This window comes from Falco punctatus (genome assembly GCF_963210335.1).
Source record: "Falco punctatus genome assembly, chromosome: 10".
NCBI lineage: Eukaryota > Metazoa > Chordata > Aves > Falconiformes > Falconidae > Falco > Falco punctatus.
In genome coordinates, this window is record NC_137590.1 from 19,107,808 (window position 1) to 19,123,767 (window position 15,960).

Consider the following 15,960-nt stretch of genomic DNA (forward strand, 5'->3'; position numbering starts at 1 on the left):
TCTGGCCACCGCAGGACCTCCCAGCCAAGCTCAGACCTCAGTTCCCATCATCCCTCAGCTCACGGCTGCATCCCGCCAACACACTTTCCACAACTCTTCCACCTCTCCAGACGCAAGCAGTTGTGCTCTGCCTGTGCTTTCAGCACCCTCTGCCAGTTTAAGAGGCAGGGTATCAGCAAGAGCAGCAAACATCTAATGTGAATTCCTTATCCACGGCAACAGATGGGGATGGAGTGGAGCAGCCTGTCATTCACTGTCACACACAAGAATACTCACTGTGGGACTGTCACTCCTAGCTGTACGCTTATTAGGCTCCCAGTGAACCACAGAGAGAGTCCAAATTAATTTTCAAAGATTTTCTATTGAAAATCTAAACCACAAGGTCTGGGCCCTTGCCCCCACTTCAGAAAGAAGGGAGACAACAGAAGGCTTGAGACTGTAAAACTCACAAAAATACAAAAGTATAACGCTCAGTGTAAGGACTCTTTGGCTTCATCCCAGGGTAACAGAACATTTTCAAAATTATGAAGATGTGATCTAGCAGAGGAACTGGGAGGAAAGTGGAAGTTCAGAGTGCAAAGAGCCCCGAGACCACTGACCCTAGTTTTGTAACAGCAAGAACCCCTTGCACCATCCCTAAGATTGCTGCAAACAGTGAAAGATTCCCAGGACCTTGAAACTTGAACCCTAGTACACGACACCCCAAGCTCCCAACACTGAAATCAGGGGGAAGCACATGCAGGCACAAGCTTTGTGTGCAGGCAGTCCAGAGCTCTTGACCCTGGGATGAGAGAAAGATCTATGGAAGCAGAAATCTTACATGGCATGTGGTCCAGCCGCTGCACATTCTTCTCTCCCGTAAGGGTATTTCAGAAAAAGTGCATATCCACGGAGACAGACATCACAGGCAAAGGAGGGAACAGCAAACTCTTCTTGCAGCCATTGAAAATCCCACTCGGCAAAGGGAAGGGCGGTGTGGTGACTGCCTGCCGACACAGCCGGGCACCATCTTCAGAACAACTCCCTCCCTCCGAGACAGCAATCGCATTTATTCAACTGGGCTGCTGAGAGCCACCAAGCCAGGGGTCGTGACTCCCCCCTTCCACACACCCCGGCACCCTCTGGAAGGAAGTGACATCATCCCTATTCTGAGGAGATTGTATGTGAATTGTGGGAAGGAGGACTGGGAGTGAGAGCGGGCGATGCTGCTATGCTGTCAGAGATGCACAGAGACGGGAGAGAAGGAAAGGCCTCCAGCAGCAAGCGCAGCAGCGCAAACCTCCTCCCTCTTGCCAGCGAGAAGCCGGCAGGACCGGGAGCGCTGCAGCAGTGGTTCAGGATGGTCGTGGAGCCCCATCTGTGCGGGAAGCCCCTTGGCTGCGAGGGATGGCATCAGCTGGAGCAGGGCTGGGAAAGGCTCAGGGCTGCCGGTCTCTCCTCCGGCATGTACTGAATGGCCAGGGGGAGGGGAATTGGATGGGACACAAAAGGGGCACACAGAGGGGGCCACCCTGGTCACAGAAAGGAGAGACTGTTCCAGAGGAGCAGCCTCTCTCCCTGGCCTTTTCAGCCGTTAATTCCTTCTGACATGCTCTAGGGTATGACAGGATGTGGGGGAAGGGGAGAATTAGCTGTCTGTAGGGGAAGGCTTAGAGAAAAGAGCAAGGGAGAAAAATGCTACAGCGAGACAACATTCCAGCTAAACCTAGGAGATTTAGTCTAATCCAACATCCCATCACATCTGACATTAGCCTCAGAAGAAGGTATACAAGTAAATACAAGCTGAACACAACCATAGCTGAAGAAAAAGGGCTGTACATAGATCTCGCACTGCAGGAGACCACCCACACCACGCCAACACCCCAGGAGAGAAATCAGCTATTCCCCACCACCCAAATCCACAAGCAGGATTTGCTTTAAGCTCACAGCGTCACGCAGACACCTGAGGCACACTTGCACCCACACATCCCAACACACTAACCCCCTGCAAACCCTCATCCCTGGATCAGCACCCCCACCTCGATCACCTAAAATCCTCCTCCTGGTCCCCACTCAACCGCCTGCAGTTCAGATCATTACTTGCTGTTGCTGTCAAGCAAAAGATGTGAGGCCAGCACCACGCTGAAATCAGATCCACCGGTGCTAATACTCTCTTCTCACTTTGACAAGACCACTGGTGATGTCTGTGGAGGCATTAGCAGGAGGTAGCCCTGCTAGCCCAACACATTAATCACCTACCTCTCCCCTTAGCCTGAGATAGTGATCTACTTGCAACTTCACACAATCCAGGTATGACAAAGCAATCCCAACTCATCTGTGGTTTTATCTCTCAGCATCCTTTTTCAGCCACTCTCCCCTAATTCTGCCTCACCTCTAGAGTCCTACAGTACCATTCACCCAACAAACTCCCTCAAAATAACTGTTCAAAGCCCAGCAACCAGACAGTCATCTTCCCTGCTTAGGGCTACAGGAGGCCCAAAAGAAAGGGGATCTCTAGCTCTTAGCTCTGTAGATGGCTGCAGGAGTCACTACAGGACAAAGCCCTTTGCTGTTCTGCAGAAATCCAGCAATGTGTACTGGCATGCTGATCTTCCCAGTGGCACGCTCCTGCAGTACTGGCTGAAATGCCACCATGTTCCCAGGGAACGTCCCAGCCCCAACCTACTGTCCTGCTGAGAAGTCATAGCCCAGGACTGCCAGCTATCACAGACCCATCTGCTGGAGCTGCTTAGGAAAATCCACCTGGAAAACTGAACCGAAACAATGTTCGTGTCATGGCAGCTCCAACAGCAGCATTTCCTTGGAGGTTATTTTGGGCTCCTCCCCTGGCCTGTGCTACCGCAGCAGGGACACCTTCTGTCCCCCGAGAGGGCAACCAGGTCACCTTGTGCCGGCATCCAGAGACGCCTGTCCCAAAGGCGCAGCATGGGTGCTGCAGCTTGGCTCAAGAGCACCAAGAGGAGAACAAGGGCATCTCCATGGTAAGCCCCAAGAGTCACCCAAGTAGCCCAGGACAGTGTGTGAACACTGCCAGATTAACTCCATCCAGTAGTGTCCTCTAGAACTGCCTTCTGCCTCCTACCACATAAAAAGGCAACTGCAAGTACTCCTCCACAGTACTGCACGTCCTTCCTCACCTCCTACCAACAGGACCATGTTCTGTCCTTGCCAGCATACCTGCATTTCCTCTTTCTGCAGCTATTTATTAGAGCTATTGAAGCTCTCTGTACTTCTTGCAGATGCCGAAGTGTTTCTATACTGAAGTGAACTAAAAAAGCAACAGCATTTTAAAATAACCATGTTTGTCAAATTTGGGTCATCAAAAATGATATTCAGCATGCTTAACTATACAGCTCCTGACCCTTAAACATCTGCTGCTTCATAAAACACAAACACTTCCCCTGAAATAGCACTTGACTAACAGATAGGGTTCCAGCCCCATCAAGTCACCCCTACCTGAATTCCATATCCTTCCTTTCCTCACAGGCACGTCCCACATGGGACATGGGCTTTCTACCTCAGGTTGAGTCATCACCCCTGCAGCTTACAGAAACCTCCTGTTCCCATTAAGCACGCCTTTCTATAAGCACTTACTGTACTTGACAGAAATCATCAATTAAAACTTGGATCAAACTTCATCAGTCCTCTTCCAGCTATTTTTAAGGGCCTTAAATGGAACTCTTTCTGTTTCTGAGCTTGGTTCCTCACAATCTGGGAATTGTTCTTCCCTTGCAGGGAGAAGGAGGGGATGTGGTTACATCCATACAAAATGCCCTGAAGCTGGCTAGGAGGCATTTGCTTGCCTCTATCTACACACACAGGGGCCCATCTCTCCTCCAGCACCTCTTGCAGGACCTGGCATGCAGTGTGAATGAGACTGCAAGGTCTGTTGCTGTGTATCTCCCCTGTACAATTTATTCAACCATTAGCAAGAAACAGCAGAAAGTAGCAGGACAGACAAAAAAACACCCAAACTTTCTAAAAGTGCCCTCCCAGGGTGGGAATACCTCGGAGCACCTTGAGGAGGTAGGTATTCCTCCCTCTTACAACACATACAATATCAAACAGAGCCTCACAAAGTGGGGACAAATTAGCACCAAAGATGAGCTCTTCCGAGACAGGGCTGCCTTTTACAAGTGGCAGTGATACCTACTGAGAGCAATGCCTGCAGGAATTGCACAGAAAGCTCCTTCCCTGGGGGGAGATGGTACAGCAGTTGCCAGAAGGTTGTGAGGATAGTTCTAGCATGACTGAATATGATTAAGGGAACAGATCTCTACTTTAAAGAATATTGTGTGTACTAGTGTTACATTTAAGAGCCATATCTACAATGAGCCACAAACTGGTCAGCATGGGCAGGGAACGCTGGCAAAAATCAATGGGGTCTTTAATTTTGGAATATCAATTTCATACCTACTTTAAGATTCTCCTTTATAGTCTCCCATTTTCCAAGGAGAAGGAAATAAAATGAGTCAGTGCCAGAACCAGGAGACTAAGCCATCAGGTTTGAGAAAGGAAAGGTTCAAGAAGCCTCTTGTGGCTTGGCACATTTCAGCTGGAGCTCCCCCAGGATAAGGCCACTGCACCACAATCATCTCACTACAATATCATCAGTACAGAACTAATATGATTAGGTTAGATCTGGAACTACAATACTGCCCACTGACACAAATACCCAAAATACATCTCAGTATAAACTGACCTTCAAAATCCAGGGGATAAGAACTTACCTGTATGTCCCACCAGCTTAAATCATAAATGCTGGCAGAAATACACCCTTGAAAGTACAACAGTGACAGTCACAAGAATATAGTGGCAGTAACAAGAACAGACTACTGGCCCGTTTTCCCTACACTGGCCCATCCCCATCTCAGCTCATTCCTTATCAATATTTCTTCACAAAGCCACTTTGTTTCAGACAGCATAAACACATCAAAATGTTTCCTAAGCACACCTGCTCCTTGCTTAAATCCATCCCCTTTGTCCCTTACTCCAAACACCTCTTGCCTTGAGTAGAAATAGGTATCATGAGTCCCATGCCATCTTCAAACACAGACAACATCTCCTACCTGCTATCTTGAACCTCGCAGCCTTACAATTTATACTTTTGAATTTCAAAAGCCTCTTAGTTTTTCTTAAGTGGTCCCTCTTCTCTCACGAGAAAAAAAAAATTAGCTCTCAAAACCTTACTACTAATGCAGAAGATTTAGTATCACATTCGCTATTCACTCCAGACTGGTTATTTTCCCACGCATCAATGCAAAGGTACCAACGCTGACCCAACCCTAACGTATCACCTGCTTTTGCACAATAGTATTGATAATCCCAGATAGCTTAAGTCATTCATTGAGACATCAAAATTCACGAGTATTTTCAAAAAGGGTTTCTACCATTAAAATATTTAAGTCAGATTTTGGGGCTCTGCACAGAAAGGGTTCACGTTTTCAAGCATTTTTCTGCAACAGCTCCATTCAATGGAGTCACACACAAAGGTGCAATAGGCAAGAGGAACCAGAGAAGTCTCACCTTTAGCCTGTGCCAGTGGCTCATTTGATTTTGGACAGCTGGCTAACCATACCACTGCTGCCTTAAGGAATAATACTACTCTTTGCAAAGCTGAATAAATTTTCTGTATGACTATTTTTTTATTAGAGACAACAGAACAATCAATGTATGTGCTTAGCATGTACTTGCCCACAGTGGTGGTGTTTTCACAGTATTATCTTGCAAATCCCCTTGTTTAGAGAGGTCCTAAGTAGAGTTAAACGATACCAAAACACTGCTATTCACAGCTTCTGTTCACCAGCTAAAAGCAGGGTAAGGGATCCACTGAATTAAAGAGAAAAGAAAGGAATTCTCTACTTTGGAATATGCCTCCTCTAGTCAACTGGCATCAGTTCAGAGCCTGTTCCCAGGGATCACAGTCCTACAAAGTGATGACACTGTAGATCACAACAGTTCTCAGCATCCCCCCTAGCACCCTCCATCTCTGCACCCCTCTGTTTCATGGTACACAAGCTGAACACCACTATCCTGGCAGCAACTCTAGCACCCCTCTCATGAGCAGCGTACACGTTGCCAGCAAGCACACTTCATCAGTGGATTGCCAAGGGTGCCACCTGTATTAGTTGCAGTAAGGGGGGTGTGTGTAAATAGGAAAAAACCCAAACGAGCACGATCTGAAATCTCCCTTCCCCTTTTTTTTTCCCCAGCTGGGATACCCCCACAGACCAGGATTGGTCCATGGGCAAAAATAAAGAAGTTTGCAGGGACAAGCACAGTTGTCCTCTTAAAAGCACTTTCATTTTAGTACATAAAGACAGGGATCAATTACCATGAGACATTTCAACTGCCTAGATTAAAGGAAGAATTACGATCTTAGAGACATGAAAAAAGCTTCACACAACAGCTCCAAGATTACTAGTACTTTTCTCCTTGACCTCAGCAGGAGCACAATTTAACTCCAAGCTTCCTAGTTGTCAGACTATAGAATATTAAAAGTCTTCATGAATAACTGGTCAAGAAACAACAGAAGTCGACAGATAAGCTTACCTTAAAATGAGCCACTTTATTGAAAACCTAGGAGCGGAGAAGGAGCACAATCCAAGTCTGCTGACACCAATTTAGTTAAAAACAACACCCAATCGTTGTATCAATGCCGACATATCTGCAGCCACCTACATTTTGTGCTAGCGAAGCCCACAATCTGAGCTTTCTGACAATTCCAAGCTTGAGCAAAAATAATGTCCAAGTTGCTAGGGGGAAAATATGTATTAAAAAGTGAAACTAATTTTGTATTTTAAATAGAACTTAATAGTCAGCAACCAGTGACAAGAAAAGCTTGGCTTTGAATAAAGCAGGGAAAGGATGTTGAAAGATGATGTTTGGGTAAGTTGACCCAAGTCTGCAGATATGGCAAGCACCTTGCTTTCAAAAATGCTGAGCAGCTGGGCACCCCAAATCTGACTAGCATCCGCAAGCAATGCTAACAGCCCTGGTCAACCCACGCTCACATATGCGGTACAATAGTTAGTTTTTCCTGAACACAATTATTGGGGATCAAAGTTCTTTGGTTTTGTTGTAATATCCCACAGCTATATTCAACATTTGTTAATTCACAGTTGTAAACCACACAACTATTAATTTGTCTACAGCAAAAATAACAAGGGCTGGATTAAGTCAGCCAGGGCAGAACAAAGTGGTAAATGTTACTTACGAAAAGAGTATTTCAGATGTAGCTGACTGGTGCCAATCTGACCGCCTCATTTCTTTAGGCAAGCTATTTTTCACTACAACACTGGCAAATTCAAATTGGTCAGTTTTACTCCACCCTGGAATGCTTACCAGATCAGCCACCTTAAAAAAACAGGAGAAAAAAAACAAAACATCAGGAGGAGCATATTTCAAGGTGAAAATAAATATATTCAGTGATGTATCCCTGCTACAGCTCATCTTGAAGTGACCTGCCGTTAGGAAGAGAGAGGACAACCCCAGCCACACCAAAAAATAATTGCCTCTCTATGATACCACAGGCAGGCTCCCTAGTTTACACTAGTGGGCAAACAGTTTTCCCAATAACTTGACTCATTGCTTCAGGAATTCCCTAAAGGATGAGTCACATACAGGGAAAGCCACCAGTCATTCTACGGGAGCTAAACGGACCACCGCTGCCAATACGAGAAGAGCGAAAGAAGTGGGAGAACCGAAGATCAGTGCCAAACTCGGGAAAAGTATGCGGTCAACACCACTCCTTGGCAGTCCTTCCCTGCTCCCCTCCCCAAAAAGCATGCTGGCGAGCAGAAGCATACCCATTCAAGCAGCAGAGAGGCAGCACAAGGCTCCCGAGGTAAAGGAATCACTGTGGAGCAGTTTCCTCCACATGCAACTATCAGGATAGAAGGAGAAAATGCTGGCTTCTGCTCACATCCAAGGACTGCTTGATACAGCAAGGAAAGTAGTCTCTGGAAAGGAAAGATGTTAAGGAATTAAAAGCAGTCCCTCTTCTCCCTCCCCTCTAACGTTATAGGGGATTAAGAGGGGAACATGCAGAATTTCAGGGCCTCTAGCTTCTCACTCCACACTGCAGCCCCCTGTGCACCCGGGTTCACAGATCACACTTCCTTTTCTGCTTCAGAATCCACTACAACTTATCCTGTGATTTTTCCTTCTCTCACATCCCATTATTAAGCAGTTAGGCAGGTATATGCCCAGCTGCAAGTCACAAATGCTGAGAATCACTGCTATGTGGCAAGCTCTTCGGTAGATGAAACCCTAATAAACCTTTTCTTAATACGATTTGTAATCATCAGATGGGGATGCTAACTATGTGAAGCTGCCAGGCTCAACTATGTTCAAAATTGGCTTCAAATGGTCTTAAGTCTTACTTAGACCCAATCTATTCTCATTTTACTGGCATTGCCTATTTATTTCAGTGATTTCCTTCAGTCATGTCTGTGATCACGGAACCCAGGGCAGACAGCTCTGTCCCTAATCAAACATCTGGCACCTATGCTGCTCCCCTGGTCTCTGGGCTTTCACATTCACACTAAAATGGATCTGCCGATCTCATGGGAGAGCTTGTGCCTCCACTTGAGTTCAGATTGCCACTTTGGCTTTGTATTCTTTACTTTAGGCAAGGACATACCTGTATCTTACATTCCTAGCAATCAGACTGAAAATATTGGGTCATCGAGGTCATATACCACACAGGCCACGAATATTCTGCCATGTCCTTAAATCACCCAGGATGAAAGCTGAATTTAAGAGCTCTCTCTAGATTATTGTAAACAATGCAAGCAATTAAGCTCTCACTGGTTTTCCATCTCATCACCACTAAGGACTGCTTTTTGTAACTCACAATGAATTATCCTTTGCTAAATGTTCTCCCATTATATCTCTACTCCCACAAACAGCCCCACAGATGCACTTAATCTATTTCACAACTATCTTTTAACAGGTCACTCCAAACCCACAAAGTCCTAGAAGTCCACCTCTCCTACCAGTCCCCCACAATCCCTGATCCACCTCCCTCCAATGCTCGAAGGAAAGGCCCAGTAAACAGACACCAACACACTGTTCAAGGCCCACCTCAGTCTGCAGCAGCATTTCAGAGGGACTATTCTCCAGTGCTGTGATATCCCTGAGAATACCATGTATTTGCAATGAAATAGACATGTCTGCCTTCTCCCATTACTCCCCAGACCTTACCAGGTTTCCACTTTCCAATAGCTTAGCCCTCCTGAGAGCATTAGTCTTGCACCTTATAAAGCAGAATGTTTTATTTCTTCCCTGTAACTCTGGATTTCTTACAGCCTTCACTGAAAAATTAATCTAACACCAGAACATACTGCAAGCAGAAGTATCAGTTATTCTTGCAAACACACAAACCCATAGAATGGCTTGGGTTGGAAGTGACCTTAGAGACCACCTAGTTAATAAAACAAAATCTAAAGCAGTATGTACAGCATCCTATTTAGAAACCTAAATCTATCTCACCGTCATTCTCCCTCCTCAGTATAATTCTGACTTCACAGAATTAACCTCAAAAGAAACCACCCCTGAATTCATTTTTTCCAACAAAATCTTGTGAAGTCTAATACGCTCCTAACATCCAGAGGGCTCCTGCTTTCCAGAGGAGGGCTTCTCTTGGCACGAATCCAGGCCACGTGCTCATATCACGGAGCATATCCACTTTCACTTGAATGTCTACCCTGGGGCATTAATGAAGCAAAGATCAAACACCAAAGTAATGAGCTCTATCTGGTGAAGGGCGTATTCGTGTTGCTTAGAATGCATGAACACACACGCAGGCAAGAGGTAGGCATTTTTACCAACCCAAGAGACAGCACAGCAGTAGCTACCTTTAATGTAACACCCCACATAGCATAAATGCACAGTATTTGCTAAAAAATCCTGAAGCAGAGAATTGTGAATTTCAGCTTAGAAATTTCCCTGACTTGGATATCTCTTACACACATACACTGCAAGAGGCCTTACAGCACATGACAGCAGAACGTTGCCACCGTCTTTCACAGAAACACAGATATTAACCACCTGTATCTGCACACTGACCCTCTGCTGTTCTCAATCCATCACTTCAGTACTCAGAAGGAAACTTTCCAGATTTTAAAGGAAACAAGCTTTCAAGGTAAACAACAGCAGAACAGCTTTGTATTGACTAACATGCTTTTCTCATCCTAGACAAAAACCCAAATTAGTACAGATTAGAGTCTTAGAAAGATTTTTTCTAAGGCTCCTCAGCTCAAAGCCAACATTTAAAGCCTAACTCTGAATTCTTCAGATACTGGCTTCTGCTGCTGCAACTTCAGAATAAATGTGGTTGTGCCCCTCCCATCTCATGGCTTCCACCTCAGTGCATGAGAACAGCCCTTGAAATAAAACAAATGATCAGGCTAAGTATTCCCAGAAGAAGAAAAAAAAAATAAAAATCTTTCCTTATTCCTGCCTGGAGAACACGGTCTTCTAAAGAAAGCTGCCAGCTCTGACCCGGCTCATGTAAGGCTTGCTAATTACAGTGAAAATCTGAAGAAAGCAAGAGCAGGAGGGAGGGAGAGCTAGACTCCAGCGCTCGGGTTCACGCAAATGACAGCTTGAGCAAACTTTTCCTGCCTCAGTGGTTGCTGCTATAAATAACACCCTCCAGGGCTTGGTGCTGCAGGAATCCAAATCCCAGTCCCCTCACTGAGACCCTCTGAAGTCCACACTACTCAGTATATACATGAACTTTAAGAGCAGCCTCCTTCCGCAGGTACACATACACCAACGTGCTTCCACACACAGCTCCTCTCTCATGCGTGGTCCCAGACCTGTTAGTAAAAGCACCTACCCATGTTAGGAGCAGTCCTGTTCTCACACACACGTGTATGCACGCCACTTTCCAAAAGCCTCCCTTGTTTCTTCACCCAATCCTTTAGATTTTATGCATCTTCCCCCTCCTTTAGCAACCCACTCCTCAATCGTTCTGTCATTCTCTTACTCAGTTTTCTCTTTCAGTCCCACATTTTCTGTGGCTTCCCTTGATTACATTGCTTTGCAGACCTCCATTTATTTCTCCACATTTTTATTGCTAAAATGCCCTGGAGTATCTTGAGACAAGCAGAGCTCCTCCTTCCAGCTGCTAACAGCTGTTCTCTAGCCCAAAAGGCTCGTTGTCCATTAGCAGCCCAGAGGAGATCACTGAGGAAGAGGGCAGCATGCTTGCAAGCAGTAAAATCACCAACTGATCAGTGCATGCAGCTCCAACTCCCTCCTGGCTTAGAAAATTAAGTCCCAAATTCAGACCCAGTGGAAATCAAATCCAGGCAGTTCCCCTGTGACTTGTCAGTTTGCTTTCCCTCTAGCCACTTTCTCCAGCTGGCGCTTCAGATAAAGATGCTGCAACCACATACGTGCAGCGCTGCTGCAAGAGGCACAAGGAAGCAAAGAGCAGCACAGGTCCCATACCTCTACATACCACCGATCACTGGGAAAAGCGGCTCAAAACGCTTCCTCCTCTTCCTAGAAATTCTTGTCCGTCCAGTGCTTCCCTAATGACACAGCAAGATAAAACTGAAATCCTGGGCTGAATCTTGCCAAGCTGAAGTAGCTAGACTCTTCCTGAATCTCAGATTTGGACGCATGTGATAGAAGGCAGGAATCCTATTTTCATTTTGCTTATGTAAGCAAGGATGAATCAAGCCCAGGTTTCTCTGATCTTGTGTCATATTTAAGCCTTATATATATATATATCTTTCCATAACCCAGAGCTAAAAAGCCCTTCTCTTCAGACAGAGCCTCCATTAGCTACACTTCCAAACACCAGCACACACATCCCTCCTCCACAACGCCCACACACAGCACCTTCTGCACACACATACAGCACAGAATCTGCACGTCTAGCTCGTCTACAAAATCCCCAGGCCCTTGGTGGCTGCGCCTTGCCCAGCGGTTACACGGCAAGCACCCCAGCCCACCCCTCACCAGCAAGTATCCCTTCTTGCTGCTCCCCAGGGACAGCCAGTAGATGAGAATTCAGTTTCTAGGTCAGTAATTACTGAATTAGACAGTTCAGTTTTAGAAGACCTCCTACTTCAGTTCTGTAGTCTTCTAGTTTTCCAGATCAGAGTCCTGCAAATACCCTTACTCCTCCTTACACATATTTAGCCAAACTTTTTTCCTGTTCTGTCACAGGGCTCACAGATGACTTCTCCTTATTTTCTCTGTGGGTTCATCGCTATAGACCCTGGAGTTGGAACAGCTAATTACCATCTCATCCTCTGCTCCCCAAATGTCTGGCAAAATCAGTACTACAGGTAGCACAGCCACACATTCCCTTGTTCTGCCAGAGGACCATGCATCTCCTTCTCACAGCATGCCCAAGTTTTCACACTTCCTAAATTAGCACTCCCCAATTCTCTTCAGATTTCACCTTGATATGCTGACCACCTACACCTTTCTACTCTACCTTACAGCTCTTCCAAAATCCCGGCTGCAGCATACTTTCCAGATGACTTTCCTTGGGCCTCTAACAGGAACATCAAATAAGCAGTAAATAGCTTGTTATTTCATTACTCTGGCTCTAGAAGGTTACACAAAGGGGCTAGATGAAGGAGATTGTAGGGATTACTGTACAGTCCTTCATACAAATGCAGGCATGGAGTGGCGCTAATTGTATAAGATCTCGATGCAAGCAAAGTGTTTCTAGCCTGTCCCAAGGGTTGCCCTACTATTTTCATGAAGATGGGTATTTTTGTCCCTGTTGCTACCATCCTCCTTGTTTCCATATACCCCTCACTTTCTCTCATTAACAGCTGCTGAAAGAGGGTGGATTTTGATTAGATTTTTAGGAAGAAATTCTGTCCCCGTGAGGGTGGCGAGACACTGGCCCAGGCTGCCCAGAGCGGCTGTGGGTGCCCCATCCCTGGCAGTGCTCAGGGCCAGGCTGGACGGGGCTGGGAGCAGCCTGGGCTGGTAGGGGGTGTCCCTGCCCCTGGCAGGGGGGTCAGACTAGATGATCCTTAATGTCCCTCCCAACTTAAACCTTTCTGTGATGATTCTATAATGGCAGGAGCTAGAAGAGCTTATCACTACAGGGACAGCATCACTACCCTTTTGGCCATCCAGCTCTGTAGCTAGAATGAGTTTCGCAAAAATGGACAGAAACGAGGTGAAAGGAGGTGAGGCAGAAGCAGACGTCCCATGTGACAAGAGGAAAGCTGCAGCAGTAGAAACACCCTGAAAAAGTATTCCTTGGCTTCAAGCAGCTGTGCAGACATGAACTAAAAAGCACAGATTGCAACTGCCTGTTACTTGGCTAAAAACTAGTTATACCGAAAGGAAATCAGTAACAGTTCTTCCCCAAGGCTAATGGAGTGCAGGGAACATGAACTAGCCACACACAGGAGTCCACCAACTCGTGTTGTGGACTGCTAGGACTGTGGTGGGGGGTACAGAAGAGCTGCAGGAGACCATTCAGAATGTAAATCAAAACCATGGTTACTCAAATAGAGAGGAGAGCCATGAACATAAGATTAAAGGGATCAGGGATCACAAAAGAGGGATCAGGAAAGGAGCTAGGTACTTCTCGCTGCCAAAGACAAGTAGACAAAATTTAGATACAAACTCCATGTAAATGACATCAGTTTGGTGCCAGTGAACTGCAAAGGAGAAAGAGACAAGACCAGCCATCTTACCTGCAAGCAACACATGAAGAGATCTGCCAGGCAAAGCAGTCCAGCTACACAGCTCTCCTGGCACCCAGCTACAGATCCTCTGGAAAAAAATCACGCATCCTATTTTCAAAATTGGCTCAGTTGTGCTATTCTCTTTTGAAATGAGGGTGCACTGGCATAGCACACTCCTAGAACTATCCCCAAAATCCACTGCCTGTCTGAATTGAACAAAAAAAAGTGTCACCTTTCCTGGAGAAAGTCAGCAGGGTCATCCTCAGAGCTGTATATATAGCCTTGTTATCTGCTCCCAGGTACAGATACAAGAGCTGTGAGGATGAATGCTCTAGGACCTGGCTGCTGTATGTCCTGGACAAAAGCCAGGTGGTCCCAGTCCAAATCTCTCTCTATTGAACTAACTTCTGATGGAAAATTAAGACATCAATAACTTAGCAGTTTTTGTAAAGCAAAGGAAAGCCATTTTACTTTTCCATCAATGAGACAGATAAAGAACAGAAGCTGACCCCAAATCTCGTCCAGAGATCTTGCTAAGAGGCAGGCTCATGCTCAGAAAATGGAAAGGATCACTACTCCAAGAGCTGTTTGGAAAAGGATGCATTTTTAAACTGACTTCTGTAAGAGAAGCCACCTTTCCTCTTGTCTGGCAGATAAGAATTTCAAATGCTAAATGAGCCTTCACACTTGAATTTATAATCCAAACAGGATTATAAAAAAAAAAAAAAGCTGTTTATTCAGATACACTCCAGGACAAGTGATTGGCTCTGAGCCGAAACAGTTTTAGGCTATTAGAAGAGAAAGCACTTTTTCCTCTTATGCTGTAGGGTAATGCATCATTATCCCTGTAATTAATTTTAGTGCCTTTGTGGCAACGTCTTCTGCAGGATTTGTCTAGGTGTGGACTTTGTTCCCTTTCCTTTAATTATTATTACAGTTAACCATGAAGTACCCATTCATTTCAAACTTTCCAGTCAGGCTTCAGAACTAAATGCCTGAAACAGTCCTTGGTAAGAATGTCATAATAATCTTGGAAGAGATCACAAACACAGCATCTGGGGTTTGGTAACTAATTTACTGTTGTTGCAAGTGAACTTTCAAAGCCCGCAAAACCACCTTTATTTCAACTTTTTAATTTGTAGTACTTGATTCAGATCCTCATACTTGATTAGAGCTCAAAGGCCTCAAAGCGATATTATATTGCTATTAACTCAGCTGATTAAGGCATAATCAAGCACCTAAGCATCAGGCATAAGCCTAGTCCAGATCTGAGCTCTTCTGCATCACAATCCTGTGCTACTTCCTGCCCCCCTCAATTTCTTCAGTCACTTAAATTCTGAACACAGGCACAAACATTCAAGTTGAGATTTCCTACAGTTCTTTTATGGGCAACACAGGAAAATGTTCCCAATCCTTTTCAAAAGGAATTATAGGAATTATGTCTGCATTCTCACAGAAGTGTTTTGCTCAACTTAAACCCCGCAAGGACCTCACAAGACCACCAAGCACTGCCCACAGGACCGGCAAACTTATCTTCAAATCAGTCTGAGATCTTCTGCAAGTACAACAGTTTGCAAGGACAAAAGCTACAGAAAAGCCTTGTCAGATGGCTCCAGCTCTTTTCCAAAATATGACTGCAGTCACAGACTCTTTGAGAAGGGGATCTCCCAAGTACTCAGTAACAAATTAGGTAACAACTGAATTTAGAGGCCAGGTAGCTTCTCATACCTTCACAGCAATCTTACTGACAGTCTTTCCCACACCCCACAGGCACACCTTCCCCAGTGAGAAAAAATAAGTTTATGCTTTAACATCTGACATTCAAATCTTTGTGACCTCAAGAATCCGCACTCGGCCAAGCGCTCACCTTGCTCCAGCCTGTCCCCCACACAGCCATCCATCACGCAGTATTCTGCATTATTTACTTGAAACTTGTACCACTGGGGGTACACGTCAAGAGGTGCATTACAAAAGGCTGCCTGATGAAAATATTGCAGTATTTTCACTATACAGGGAATTTATTATTAGAACCAGTTAGTGATTAGGTTACCATTGGAAGCAAGATAATGAAGAATTCTTATTTATACATTAGTGTTGCTATTATCCACACAAACAACTGACTTTTTGCATACCTTAGGATGCACAGTATGCAATCCATCATATGGCAGAAAGCTGCACAGATAATTTATGATTTTATTTTCATTGCAAAGAGGAAAACAGCAGAGCAGACAGACCCAGAAAACAGTCTGCTACAGCATCCAGTTCTGAGCAATGACTT

General features: G+C 45.3%; 1 protein-coding gene across 16 annotated transcripts in view; it reads right to left on the bottom strand.

Moving 5' to 3' along the window:
• DAGLA (diacylglycerol lipase alpha) overlaps nt 1-15,960 on the bottom strand; it is a 78,988-nt gene that overhangs the window by 43,005 nt on the left and 20,023 nt on the right. For 5 of the 16 annotated variants that reach the window (XM_080403820.1, XM_080403828.1, XM_080403835.1 and 2 more), the window contains one exon: nt 7,217-7,356. The exons of 3 other annotated variants lie outside the window; for them this stretch is intronic. The gene's annotated coding sequence lies outside the window, so the exon portion shown is untranslated. 8 more of the 16 variants (XM_080403825.1, XM_080403824.1, XM_080403827.1 and 5 more) reach the window with 6 other exon arrangements.